At 36.0% G+C, this 15,604-nt stretch overlaps 1 long non-coding RNA gene across 1 annotated transcript; it reads left to right on the plus strand.

Moving 5' to 3' along the window:
* Positions 1 to 1,479: 1,479 nt before the first annotated feature.
* On the plus strand, positions 1,480 to 15,268 carry LOC121321606. The gene is made up of 5 exons (XR_005950958.1): positions 1,480 to 1,570; positions 2,835 to 2,907; positions 5,702 to 5,752; positions 12,817 to 12,987; positions 13,420 to 15,268. It is a non-coding gene; the product is annotated as an uncharacterized LOC121321606 (long non-coding RNA).
* The last annotated feature ends 336 nt before the right edge of the window (positions 15,269 to 15,604 follow it).

Consider the following 15,604-nt stretch of genomic DNA (forward strand, 5'->3'; position numbering starts at 1 on the left):
CACTGAACACCAAGGGAATCAGTAAATAGTATTAATAAAAAAAGCCTAACAAATATTTTAATAATTTCTGTCATCTGTTCTGTGTAACATTGAATAAACATATTCTGATGTATTTTCTGCTAAATATACAAGCTGTAATTAATTTATTTTTATTAGACTTTTCTTGAAATGATCCAATACTGTGAAAAGCCTACTAGTTATCAATTTATGTAAGATAATTTCTATCTGGGGGGAAAAAAAAAAAACATGTGTACAGTAGAATTCAGATTAATAGATATAAAATAATTAGATTGAAGATGCTCCGTGACATCATAAACCACAATAGCAGAGCTTGGTTTGCAAACTGTTTTTGACTTAGAAAATGACAATGCACCTTTCACTGTAAATTAACATATTTTGTTATTGATTTTACAAATGACTAAGAAGAAAAATCTCACTACAGATTAAATTATTACACAAATAAAACCCATATTGGTTACAATGATAGTCATACATTTTAAAGAATAAAATATATTTGGAAGATTGTTCAATGTTCTGATATTATCACTGTATTTTGAGTGATATCTGGTATATAAGAATATGAAATTGGGATAAAATTAATTGATTCAGTTTCACTCCTGCCTTAAAAGAAAGCTAGCTTTCTAACCCAAACAGAGTTGGTTTATATCCATTCATTTCCAGGTAAAACTGTAGTAGCTGGTATCACAAAAAACCCTGTTGATAGTAGCACAAAATAGAGACTCTGTGGAACTATATTTCAAATTAAATCCTTGGATGCAATAATGCCTTTTCCTTTACTTATCTTTTGGACAATGAACTGTAAGGTATTATGTAATTTTCATACATGTTTAGGGTGCTCTTATTGTTTGGTCTCTCAAGCCTTTAGTTGCAGTATTATACTGATTTACATCCAATACCACAGTAAAAAGATTTCACATATGTTCATCATCTGTCAGTGATTACAAATTAGTTTTTGGCTGCAGTTCTGGTTATATTGGGGAAGGAGTACAACATTTGAGCCAAAAACCATAGGCCATGCAATTAAAGTTTACAATGTGTTTGTTTTTAATACTAAATTTTCTATGATGGCTGAACCCAAATATACTGTCAGACTGGTAAATGAATTAATAACCTCGTATTTATATTTTAATTCACAGTGAATGAGAATTTGTATTATTTTTTGATTACTGTAAGCAGCATAACAACCTATTTAATTAAGAACATTTTACCAAAACACTTTTAATGTTTAATTTGTGGATAAGGAAGCACGGAAAATGTCTTTAAAATACATAAAAAGCTCATTATTAATGGTTTCAGTGTTACATTTAGCTCTGTCCACACAGTGCTGTAAATAGCTAATGATTCACTAGTCTGCAATGTATGTAAATTTATGTGGTCACATGATATGTCTTGAGATCCACTAGACCAATATAAGCTATGTGAGCTGTATGTAACTAGTCAGCAACAACACTGGGAAAACTGAAGTGAATGGTAGGTGACTATGCAACTGGCAGTGGCTGTATTGATCAACATGCAAATCAATAATAATAGATCACTGTAGAGCTAGGAGGTAAGTAATATCCATGTTTTAAAATGGGTTGTGTTCTCTAATACTTTAACTAACACTTACCTCAATGAGAAAGTATGTAACAAAATGTATTACTTAGGGCCATGGTGCCGCTTAGTTAATTAAGGCTTTACTTTAAAATTAGATCAAACAGAAATTAATCATCCATTACTGTTGAAAAATATAGTGTAGCGTATTATGTCTTATGTGAAGTAGACCTCCCACTGAGCTCACATTTGTTTTTGTTTAATTGTAATTTATGAATTTAAAGAAGGAAATACTTAAGAAAAATTACTACTATCCTAATAGAGGATTATGACATTTAGATTGATTTTATATTTTAATCCTAAAAAGACCTAATGAGTAGATATAATTACAATATACCTGTCTGTCGTCTGGCACTTTATTACACTTTGAAATATACAAATTGTAAGTGGAATTCAAATGGGTAGGGTATAATTCTGAGATGAGACTGCATGCTGTCTAATGACATTTGATTGATGTTGACAACTTTCAGTTACCAACACATCACCAACCCCACCTGTAGCGATGAAGTCCCACACTTTGTAGATCCTCCACCAGCATCCACCACCTTGTACTTGTCTGTCATAAAATCTGCAATCCATTGTCACATGCTTTCCAGTGGTAGTCATGAACTGTTCAAACACATTTCTGCTCACAATTTCCTTCTGTTTATTTATTTTTGATAGACACTGTTTACGGTCCTTGTCCGTTTCGTTTAGGCCCTTTGGAAAGAAGTGTTAATGTGCAGGAAAACAATAAAATCATCTTCTGTGGAATGAGCAACAGCACTATGCTTGGCAATCTTGCATGTGTCCCTAGCTGTTAAGAATTACCCGGTGCCTTTTTAAAAACTCAGAAGTTAAATCTTCTTTAAGCTTCAACCCTGTGGCCTCATTAAAATTCTCAGAATCATGCCTAACAATGTAAACATTAAACTGTTTCCTTGCAACACTCTGCCATGGTGAATGTTAGACAAAGCACCTTTGCTCGAAGAGTAAAGAATAGCACATTAAACAGTGTTATTTCTTACACATTGTATTGCAATGGAAACATGTTAGATACCTAGTTCAGTAATCCAGTTTATATTTTGTCTGTGTTGTCTGCTAGATAATGTCCAAGTTAATCTAGAATCAATGCAAGATTAAGATGATAATCACATAAAAGTATTTTGAAACTTTAAATTAATATTGCTAATGCATGATTACAATGTCTAATGGGTGTATATATTTGTATCTCTCAACAGGCAGGATGACTCTATTCTTTACTGAAACAGTAATTATTGTCTCTCAGTAGCAGCGCCACTGGGAATAGAACCGGTATGATAAGTTATTATCTCTAAGTGTTTCAACTGCCTCATCTAAAGTATACCTCATTTCCCCTTTGTGTGCGGTAGAATAACTGCTTCCAAGCTGTCATTTTGTTTTGCTGACATAGCAGAACCTGTCTGGGTCACAGAGTCACCTGGCACCAAGGGTAATGACTGGTTTTGTATGGAGACGCTGCTGGGCATGGTTGACAATGGTGGGGTTGAAACACACACTGCATGATGACAGACCAATCGTCCAATGACAATTGAGTGTAATTTGTGAGGACCTCGTTGTGAGAGTGAAGATGGGTAATTAAGAGGTAGACAGTAATGACACAGCAGGCACTTGATGACAGCCATCAGGTGACTACTGTATAGTGCTTGTTATTCCCTCCACCCTTCTGGAACAAGCAGGCCAACAATTGGAACAAGAGGCTTCGAATTTATTTCAAAGAGGCTATCAGACGGCTAAACTGTTTGGTGGAGTGGATGGAGACAGGACAGGCCAGTGTATTCCCAGAAGAGGAGATTGATCGCTGAATAAAAACAATCATACAAGTCGTTTCAGTCTTGCACATTGTTGGAGGATGACGTAATCAGGTGTGTTTCAATGTATGTCAGATTTTGGTCTTTTGAAGTTCTTTTTTAAATCCCCACATTATAGAACATGATATTTGTGTGTCCATGAAATATATAGCATAGATTTAATACTTTTCTGACATCGCCAATACATTTGGTATTGTGTGTATTCCTATTACAACATTCATAATTTTGTATTTCTTCCACGTAATAAATCTGCTTTGGATCATAGTTTATGGACTAGGCTTACGAATGTGTACATCTGGTTAAGATTTACTATGCTGAATTGGTTAATATGTTTTGTCCAGTGCATGTTTACTAACTTATTCATAAAAAATGTACACATTAATTGCAAGGTCCAGGAAATTATTGAACTATTTATGAACTCAGCTTTTTATTCCCTTAATATAAATGTTGTATTCTTGCATATGGAAGTTAACAGGTGTATTATACATCTGAGGCAACACTGTCGCACATTAAGACATTTATATTGCATACAAGCATTCGTTTTGTTTCCATAGAGCATAATCATTAGATAATCTAAGTCCAATATGTGTATGTAACAAAAACAAACAAAAGGCATGTTGTGATTTTGCTATGCATGTGATGTTTGATGTGTGTCTTTTAAACTACAGGTTAGTGGCTGGAGGGGGGTCCCCCACCCCGTGGGGGGGCAAATAGTGGCATTTGATATAAATAGCCTAATCAGATTTAAATCAAAGTGGAGAGGCACACATTTTTCAGTTGGACAGATTAAAGATTAATACACAGTTGGCCAGACTAATCTACCTCATTACTTTAGACCTTAGCCAGGTTGCATTTATACCCCATACACGGTTTAAAATAGGTTTGTTTTGGAGGTAGCTAAAATTATTTTGGATGACTCCTTAGATCAGGTTGGTTGTTCTCTTGTGTATTAGACTAGACTTTAAGGCTCAGTGACATGGTAGCAATGTGTACAATTCTCTTTAATCATTCCTCCAGATTCCACAACTTCAATCATATATTCTGTTCCTTTCAAGATTTACAAACATGATAGCATTATGGAGTGAGATTATCCCCACCCCCGCCAGATTACCTGAACTCAATGCACCAATAATTATGGCTTTTAGATCACACCAAACTGTCTAATGGATACTCAGCTGTTAACAGCTATATTATCCTATTGTATTCAGTGGAACATAATGCAACTTCTGAGAGGATAAAGAGTTAAATACATATCATGCAATGATGATACTGGGAAAAAAGTAATCATTAATGAAGAGCCATGTTCAGAAACAGCACTTGAGTGCCAGTGCTCTCTTAACTGTGCCAAGTGTTTGACATTGAGAAGTGAGCATTGAGAGTGTTCAGCATCAAGTGTTGTTTCTGTCCATTTGTCTTTATTAATATTTTTGTTATGTCATGCAGAAATAATCTATTTCTATCCATAACAGCAGCTGCTATCCCTGTATGAATCCCTCTACCGCAACCAACAGACTTTTAAGTAAAATGTCCGGAGATGGCATTATAGAATTCAGTCCCTGTAGTAGCACTACAAAACTGTGAGCATATTAAAATGCTCAGTTGATCCTTTTCTGGTTATAAATTACATGTACAGTACATCTGCAGCTAATGATTTGCTAATGATTGTCCTATTGCTGAAACGGCACCTGTTGAGAAACACATACAGCACACATATGGTGCCTGCTAGATCCAACCATGTGTTAACTAAGGGGGGGTGGGGGGGTGGGGGGGTTGAGAACAGAGCAAAAGCAGGGAAGGTTTGGCTGTGAGTGCCTTCTATGTCTGGCATTGTTACAATACTGAAAACTGTGTAGATGCACATTCCTGTAGAGGAAAGTATGTCTGGAAAAGGGGCTCTTGGTAATGATGCGGGCAGACAGTGGGTTTCCCACAAATGAAGTGTTTCCAACAAAACTCAGTTGCTGGAAGTCGCAACACAATGACTGCCCTGCTGAAAGAAATGTAATTTACACTTCTACACTGTAGTTATTGGAGATGTTAATGTGACAAATGTTATTGTCAAGAGTGACCTCCCAATAAGTAAAATTCAACTGAAAATGAATATGCCTGTGTCCAAATCCCACACAAACAGATTCTGAGATATGAAAAAAAAATGGGAAAATGTTAACCTTTTTTTGGAGAATTAAAATGATCTGTAAGTGAAATTACATGTATTCCTCACACATCTGTTTTTTCTTTTCTTTTCTACCTTAACAAAGGAAAGTAATAAAAGTGAAATGGACACATAACCCTTTGAAGTGAAGTGAATGGTAAGTTTTCTCATGAAGGTCTACTTGTGTACTGCAAAAGGTCTTGAAAAAAACAATTGTGTTGGGAAAGCAGAAAATCTTGTTTTGCAATCCATAACTCATTAACCTCGAGCCTCTAATAAGTCTGTAGTATTTATCTGTGGTTTGTTTTTGCATTGTGTTCCTATCCCTTACCGACTCAAAAACATTCCAGTTCTTAATATTCTTACTTAAGAAAGCTTCTGTTCAGTTTACTGTGGGTTGTTTACATAGACTGGGACTGTATACGGTACTTGGGTTGTTAAGAAGACAAACCTCAATATTGCATAAGATATCTGTGTCAGCAATCACTAGACTTTAAGCTTTCACTAGGCTGGGCCATTGGCTGTACGGTTTGGCCCTGGGGTTACTCCTCGATCCCGACCTACAAGGCGAGGTAGCAAGCTTTGGTGGTCACCAGTGGGAGACACTGTTGCAGAAGTGGTGGAGGGGGAAGGGGGGGTATCAAAAAACACAGACAAAATGTGAATGTTGAGAATAGTTTCATTTATAAGGCGGGACCCTTCACTTCGCCTTTCAAACCACGTCAAGGCAGAAATTGAAACGTGTTAAAATTGAAATACACCTTAAACACTTAAAGTTAAATCACTTTTTAATGTGTACTTAATCTTTTTATTTAATTTCTATTTTCTACTTCCACTGTGCAAATATTAATGTTTCAAAGAACACTTTTCATTTTTTTTTAAATAAATTATATTATGAATATACCAGCCCCTGGAGCAATTTACTATTGCATCTGTTTCTGAAGTAATGCACTTATGTATTGAAAAACTCACAAACCTTATAATTATTTTTTGTAGAGAGGGGGTATTATGTCAAGTTATCAGTATGCATTTTAAATGCTGACTTTAGGCTGTTGCTTATAATAAAACTAACCTTTCTAATGATAAAGTATAATAATATTTTAACTGTATATCATATGTTTTCCATAACATTTCATATTATGGTTGCCCGCTACTGTAGTGTCTACAGTGCTGCAAAATCCTGTCTTGTAATATGTGTGTGTGTATATATATATATATATATATATATATATATATATATATATATATATATATATATATATATATATATATATATATATATATATATATGTGTGTGTGTGTGTGTGTGTGTGTGTGTGTGTATAATTAGATCTGTCTTGAAGTGCTATAAATCAGGTGCTATATTTTTAGAAAAATAGCCCAAGTTTCTGTATTGCTTTCATGATTTAGATGTTTCTTCAATCCCTTTATTCATAGTAATTGGTTTGAAGTAAATGTGGACTGGAACATTCGGCCTCAAGATGGGTCAGTGGTTCTTTTCCTTAATTTTTAAGTAATCCTGTAATTACAGTTTAGCCAGGCGCCAAGACAGGTAGCACCCTTCCAGGGGTCCTTGCTTGTAGAAGAACAAGCTCAGCATTTGATCTCTTGCCTTCCAGCCTCCTTGTCTGAATGTAGCTGCTGACTTTGGAACACTCGGCCCCTCTGGGGTTCAGGCAGAGCAAACAGTCTTTATGAGTCATTGAGAAAGAAAACACAAACTTTTAGTGTAAAAACCCTGTTTGTGCACAAATGGTTGATTGGTTGAATACATGTTGGCCAGGTTGTGTTCCTTCACTTCGATTTTAGAAAAATCTAGATAATAAACAGTTCTGTTGTTAAACTCATACACACATAACATATGTCAGATGGGGAACTGGCATTATTGGGGAGGACCCTAGCTAAATAAGAACAGTAGAAGGATGGTGCAGTGAGACTGGGAGAGTGTGTGTGTGACTTTGACTTACCAAACATACTTCTTGTACTTAGCTGAAATGTCAAGGCCTAGTCACTTGCCTCCCTCACTACTGTGTTTAGGGAAACCGGTGGGTGGGGTGGGGAAGAGGTTAGGTGTGTGTGTGTGTGTGTGTGTGTGTGTGTGTGTGTCTGTGTGTGTTGTTAATCTGCCTCATGCACTACAAAGGTTTTGGCTAAACTTTGGAACTGTTTATGGATCATGAAAAGGCAACACTTCTGTCAGTTCCTTGAGAATATTAGTTCAAGATAATCAGTTTAGTTTTGCTGCACATTTTCAAGCCATTGCTTCAAAAGACTTTTGTTTAATACCGCCTTCAGGCTTTCCTTTAATTATGTGGATTGTAAATAATTTGACATAGATATAAAGGAAGTGATTAAGTTTCAGACCCTGAATGACTCTTAACATCACTGCCTGATTGAGACTGAATCCTTTAAGATAAAATTTGACAAGGCAAGGCAAGTCATAAAGAGACACAGAAGGCTTAGAAACCTCGACTAGAGGGCCTAACCCTAGTATTCCATAACAGTTGTGTCAGGGTCCACTTTCTTGTATCATTCCCAAATTCAATATTATGTTTGTGTATTTTATCTGAAACAAAAACGGCAAGTTATCAGAAGTGCCCATCCATAAAGATATCAAAAACACAAGCCAAGTTTCAAAAAACCATTGGGGTAACCTTGCCCACCACAAAGCAAATAGGCACAACGGTAAAACCAATGGAGGCCAAGGTTGCCCCAGCTGTTTCTTCTAACTTGTATCAAAAACACAAGCTAAGTTACACAATAAAAGCGGATCGAACGCTTGAAAAACACAAACCAAGTTAGCAGAAACATTGGGGGCAACCTTCTTTGCGTGATGCGCTGTGTTGGGTTTGCGCCAAACATAACGCTTTGCATTTAGGCCAAAAAGTTCCATTTTAGTTTCGTCAAACCACAAAACTTTTTACCACATTAAAGCCTGTAGCTCTTGCAAAGTTGCCATTGTCTTCTTGGTAGCCTCTCTGATCAGTCTCCTTGGAGGGACAGCCTGATCTAGGCAGGTCTTGGTAGTGCCATACACCTTCCACTTCTTAATAATCGGAGTTCTTTTGAAAGCGCCTTGGTGCTCATGGTTGAGTCTTTGCTTTGAAATGCACTACCCAGCAGAGGGAACATACAAGAATTGCTGAATTTATCCTGAAATCACGTGAATCACTACAATTTAACTTATCTTGGTGTGAGATTTTGAAGGCGATTGGTTACAACTGAGCTAATTTAGGATTGCTATTACAAGGGGGGGTGGACACTTATCCAACCAAGCTATTTCAGTTTTTATTTTTAATTAATTTTCTACAAATTTCTAGAATATTTTTTTCACTTGGAAGTTGTAGGATAGGCTTTGTAGATAAATGAAAAAATATATATTTTAATGCATTTTAATTCAAGGCTATAAGACAACAAAGGTACAAAATTTAAAAGGGGGCGTAGACTTTCTATAGGCACTATATATATACAGTGCCTTGCAAAAGTATTCAGACCCCTGACTAATTTTCTCATATTACTGGATTACAAAGTTTGACCGAAATAAATTTATATATGATAAACATTTTCAGTTCATACAGAATTAAATGGCAGTGTTTATATGATAGTAAAAAATAAATATCAAGATAAATAAAGAAATACATATCTATGTATTAATTCATGTATTCATTTATTTCAATATTTATAATAATGTATTTATTTTACCAATATATAGGAATCTTTTCGCATATTAATGTTCCTTTTTGTCCAGTGGGGACCACAAGTAGCATTATTCTCATCAACCAGTATCGAGAGAGGAAACCTGAATTATTTGTGCCAGTAGGGACCACAATGAATGTTGCACTGACAGGAAACCAAAAATGTTCAGAACTCAGAATCAGAATCTCAGAATGATGATGATGATGATGACTTAAAAAAATCTAAAAAATATAAGAATTTTTCTGGCTGACTTCTTTCAAAATACTGCTTGTCTCAACTAATCGTTCAAATCCCACGTATACCTGACCTTTTTTTATTTATATAAAGATTTTTTTTTGCAGGCAAATGTTCCATTATTTCGTTCGAAGCAGAAATAAATCATTTAATATAATTGATATAGATGTTACAATAAGTGCACTCCCTAGTCTATTTCCATGTTGACAATACAAGTTAATTGTCATTAAAATTGGATGTCCTGAAATATGCATATGTGTCTGATTAGAGCTCCCTGGGGTCTTCAAAATTTTTTATTTATTTATTTATTTTTGCCTGTGATGTGTGCGACTTATCCATTTTAAAGTATCAACTAGTATAAATGCTGATTATGCACTTTTCATTTTCTTCTGGTTTGCTGGCTTTATAATTTTGGTGTAGAAGTTCAACTGTATGCACCATGTCCTGTCCCCAAGCCCCCCGCACACATACACACACTATAGGACAGTCTCATGACCCCAGGGCACCACCATCGATTTTACAAACCTGGTACATATGAGTACGATTCTGTAAAATGTTGCAACTTGAAACATGCAACACTGCTGGATGGACTTAGTGACAAACAATGGAGTACTGTAAAAAGGCAACTTTGTGCTATTTTTTTCTCTCTAGTGAAAAGACTTAATTTTTATTGAACTGAACAATAAAACATGCTGTTCTGTATTATTTAATATTATCTGCTACTAATTGCACAGTGTCATGACTTTTAAGAAACATTGTATGCATTGACAAGGGATGTATTCAGCTGTTCAACTTGTGATCTGCACCAGTTTGTGGCATAGATCAATGGAAAGCAAACAAATTCTTGGAATTAAAAAAAGTCTGACTCTCTTGTGTAACAAATACTTAACCACCCACCTGCCATTGCCTGCTATGCCATCTCTCCTCAGAATTAGTGCTGTCTTGTCATTTTTCTCCATGTGAGATGTTACAGCAGGAGTTTGGATAGTGGAGAGATTTAATGCCCAGGTATTTTGATATTAAAATGATTGTAGCAGAGTAAATGCATGGGTAATGGGTACTAACTTTATATTTTCTCAAAAGTATGGCTTGCTTGGGGTCATTTGTAATTGAAATTAGAATATGATCACACCATTCAGCATAAGAAAGTTATATTTATATTATCATTGGAAGCCCAAGATCTGGCGAGACTGGGTCTCATCCTCAATGATGCCAAAAGCCAATTAATACCGGTGCAAAGTATGGTCTCTGGCTGGATTTCCTTATGATCAGAGCCTGCCTATCGGATGACAGAGTAGCCTCCAGTCGCAACTGTTTAACTCGGTTTCAACAGGGGTCCACAGTACAATTGGTATTGTGTCAGAAACTACTGGGTCTGACTATTTTGTCTTGCATATGCTGGGAAGCCCTACGCTGATTGAGGCAAGCCGTCAGGTAGTGACAACAGAAGCATCCAGCTCGGGTTGGGGTGTAGTCTGGGCTGGCAGAGGAGTCCGCGGGTCTTGGTCAGGTCAATGGACATCCCTGCACATAACTGCGCTGGAACTGTGAGCGGTTCACCTCGCTCTCCAGCACTTTGTTCCAGAGGTCAGCAGTAGCTTATGTCAACCATCAGGAAGGATCCCCTGGGTTGCACTGCATAGCTTTTCAATTACTGAACTGGGCAAAGAGGCACTTGTTATCCATCCGGGCTGTTTATCTCCTGGGAGTGGTGAATTAGGCAGTGGACCTCTTCTCCAAGGAGGGTCCTCATCCGTCAGAATGGCGACTCCACCTTCAGGTGGTAGAGCACATTTGAGAACGGTTCGGGAAGGCCCAAGTCAATGATGACTCACTGCCCCCTATGGTTATCCCTCCACCGCTGTAGCGGTCCACTAGGCGTTGACACCCTAGCGCACAAGTGGCCCAGAACACATACACATTACCACCAATACCGTTGCTGCCGGCCTTCCTAGAGAAAGGTTAGAGAGAAGAGGCAACAGTTCTGCTAGAGACCCCAAGATGGCCCAGGAGAATCTGGTTTGCGAATCTGCACGGCCAGCCTGCACAAATATGTTGCCAACCTGCTTATGCATTTGGATTTTACACATCCCTAAAGAACTGTTTCTCAGAATTGCTTGTCTCAGCTGGCTGAAAATAGATCTCTTAATTACTAATTTCAAAAGACATCTATCACTTAGATTCTATTACACTCCAAACAATCAATGATTGTCCTGCCTCTACAATGACATCAATGTGAAATTTAACTGTTTATCTTTTCCAAGGGAAAATAATAATAGACTAGACAAATTACAGCGTTATGGCATCAAAGAACTAGCAGAAGTTTAACCAAGCCTACTGAACACTTAAAGTTAAAATCTCTGAATATTTTAAGAGGTTGATCCAAGGGCTTAAAAATGAGCCACAGAATGCACTGCCTGGGCACCTAAACCTTCTTCTCTGGACAAGGGAAAAAATGTGGGCTTTTGCAAATTTGCTTATTGGGTATTGCAACTCTTAACAGGTGTATGCTTAGTCCAATAGCTTATATTAAATACTATATACAATATCAAAACATCCAGCCCCACATTTTCATCAAGTTGAAGGCACAGCCCTTCCTCTGTCGGATTGTTACCATCAACGATCATATAGTCTCATCATATAGTCTATCAATTCTATATATATATATATATATATATATATATATATATATATATATATATATATATTATATATCAATATAAGTTTCGAATTTTCATATGAGGTTGCACCACATATTTAGATATTACTATTAGTTATTATTCAAAGCTAAAAGTAAGGGCCACGTGAGTTTACTCCAACGTGGTTATGAGCTTATGAACTGAACCGGTTGCATGTTATAATGTTAGAATGTATTTTCAGATCTTTTAGCCAGTCTACAATATTTGTACAATTGAGTAGAGTAGATTAAAAAATCTGCATATTATTAAACATATGTAAAAGATGTATGTTTGTTTTTGATTTGTGCTATCTTACTATTATCAATATAGCTAAATTCCTGAGATCTGTTTTGTACTGCAGTGTATGCTACTGCAGCTTTAATGATATGAGCCACATTTTCTATGACTTTTCAGCATAGCTGTATTTTGGTTAGAGTGAGGAGGGAGAGTAAAAAGTAACAGAGGTACCACAAGTTAATAGGGACATATCATTTAGCTCTACATTCTAAAACTTCTACAACTTTACTGACTTACAAAATTATGATTTTATTTTTTATCATCATGTGGTATAATTAATACTTTTTTTTTTTTAATTTGTATCCACATGTTACAGATGTAATAACCAGACAAATGTCTCAAAACAGACCTGCTGTGACAGACCTGATCAGCTATTTTCTCAAGCTTGAATGAACAGGTTGTACACCAGTATGGTGGGGGTGTACTGTATGTGGAGAATGGAAAAGGTGAAGGAGCAGCAAATGGATAGTCAAAGTGGACGCATCAGGTGTGCAAATCAGAGTGGAGAGAGCTAATTCAGGGATCTAGGCTGCTCTACTTGAATTCTGTTAGGACTCGGTCACTGGCAAATATGCATGCATTTTGTTTGAAACAAACATTATTTAATTTTAAAAATCAAGATTTTAAATAAATTTTAATTGTCCATACCCACGAACAATTCATCTGCATGTGAATCAGCATCTACAGTTATTTATTAACCCGTTTCTGAAAAGATGAAAATGATTTAACCCTAGAGTTGGTCATTGGTCCACATGCTAGTATTTGGTTCAAATGATCCTGACTTAGACCAACCATTATGTGAATGGCGTGAAGCACAGCCTCTCTGTCTATACAGCTTTGCTGTAAATTTAAGCCATTAAAATAAGATGCAGGAATTGCTGACTAATTGTTAATGTTATAATTCAAAACATTTTTTCAGCTCCTAATTGAAAACATTGGTAGCGGGCTCTGGAAGGAAGACTCGAGATGTCTGGAGGAGAAGGATCTAAGGGGGGCCTTTGATCTCAGTGCTTGTCTGCCATCCTGTTTTCCTTGAAGGTTTCCTGGTTTGTTTCAGTGGACACTGCCCCACTCTTGGGGATAGGATGCTAATGGATCACTTAAAGGGGCCTCTTCTTTAGTGCATGTCTAAGTGTTATCAGATGGGTTGAACACAGTCAAGTCTCCTGAAATGAATTACTTAAAGAAGGGTTTGTGTCAGATAACCCCACTGAGTATTACAGTAGCTTTTTAAAAAGGGGTTATGTTCTTTTCTGTGGTCAGATTCAAAGGAGATCCAGATCCCTTTTTCGGCTATTTGTCTAAACTATGCAACACAAAGACAGGGACAGATTCCAGAGCAAAAAGTAGACCCTGAATGTATAAGTGTATAAGTGGATCCAAAATGTGACAAGGTGCAGCAAATTCAAATCATACTGATTATAACCATGAGCCGTTTATTTATGTGAATACTTAATTATTTATTCCCAGTACTGAACCATGTTTGTTATATATGCAGTACTTTATATAATTTGTATTCACATGTAACTTTACAACATTAACTGCCTGTAATTACTGAGTATTTACATAGTAGTTACATAGTAAATCCATGCGTACTTCTACTTAATTACAATTATAATAATTATGCATAGTTACAGCGTAACTAATGTGTTCATCTTTTTGCAAGATATAACCCTAGCACCTTTTCCCCCTCCCCAGTCAGACAGTCACAACCTCATCTGAAAACATCATTTAGTCACTGGTAGGTACACAGTGAATATTTATTTAAGATGACCATTCTTTGCAGTTTGGCAAATCATTATATACTGAAAATCATGGGTTAGCATGGAACACTTATTGTTGAGCTTTTTCTGCTTGCTGAATTTTTGCAGATATACAACAATTAAACGTTTCTTTTATATTCATTCAATAAATGTGTAAAATGAAATATAAGGACAAAATGTCTCACCTGTTCTGAATTGGTCATGTTACCTGCCCTTCTTGGTGACTGGCTCAGAGTTGTAGTAGTTCATACTGTAGAGCACATTGTACATGTATGATGTCACTGAAATCTGATTGTACATCAATAAACAGAATCATCCATATATTATGTTTTGATATGACAAAAAGTATCTGCCCAAAATGAAAAATCTGTGCTGGTCTGTGGTGCTGGGGAGGTGGTGCTTTTACTACACTCAATCATATCATGGTGTCCCTATCAAAATGTATAATAGTGCACTTCAAAAAAAATGTAAATGGTTTTAATGAGCAAGCCAAAAGTGCAGAATATCTGGGTGGGATCTTTTAAATGGGTCCTTATTCATCAGATATTATGTAGAATCCAGAGATTGCTGTTGGCTGCAATGCTGATAAAGACAGTGGACTATCCACCTGATTGCAGTTTGGAACGTGAGCTGTATTTATCCAGGTATGCTACAACATTCCTGATATATAGAAAGGCATGAGAAACTATTGCAGCTATAACATAGGTCATTATTAACCTTTAAGTATGACAAAACAATACAATCACACTAGTTCTGATTTTAGTTTTTTCTTCTATAAAAATAAAAATGAGCAATAAAACAAATTAGCAGTAAATCCAGTCATAATTTACATGCTGCTAATAGAAGAGACAGTAATAATTCATAATAAAAGGTCTGTTGTGAACACGCGCTCCAGTTTAGTCACAGTAATTTCAATGAATTTTCATTGCATGTATTCATTACATGACTAAATGATGCAAAAAACAGAAATCAGAAAAAAAAAAAACATGGCTGCTTGGTTTAAGATTTTTTTTTTGTTTGTTTGTTTAATTAATTAATCACAGACTGTTTTTTTTTTTTTTTTTTTTTTTTTAAACAGCAAAAGACTTAAAATCAAGATTTTTAATTAAAATCTAATAAGTTAAGGCAATAGATAGACATATCTTCCCTTTTAGTTTCTCAAATCTTTCTGAAAAGTAGAACTTGAATGGATCTGTGAGATTACTAAACACAATGTAAGCAAACTGATCGTGCTACCTTGTCATTCTGGCTGCCATGTTTTCACAAATGTTTACATTTTTAGGACAGTATTGAAACAACTCTTTTTTTCGTACTGTTAACCCAGCCAGCATTGTTTGAACT

This window comes from Polyodon spathula, chromosome 10, assembly GCF_017654505.1.
Source record: "Polyodon spathula isolate WHYD16114869_AA chromosome 10, ASM1765450v1, whole genome shotgun sequence".
NCBI lineage: Eukaryota > Metazoa > Chordata > Actinopteri > Acipenseriformes > Polyodontidae > Polyodon > Polyodon spathula.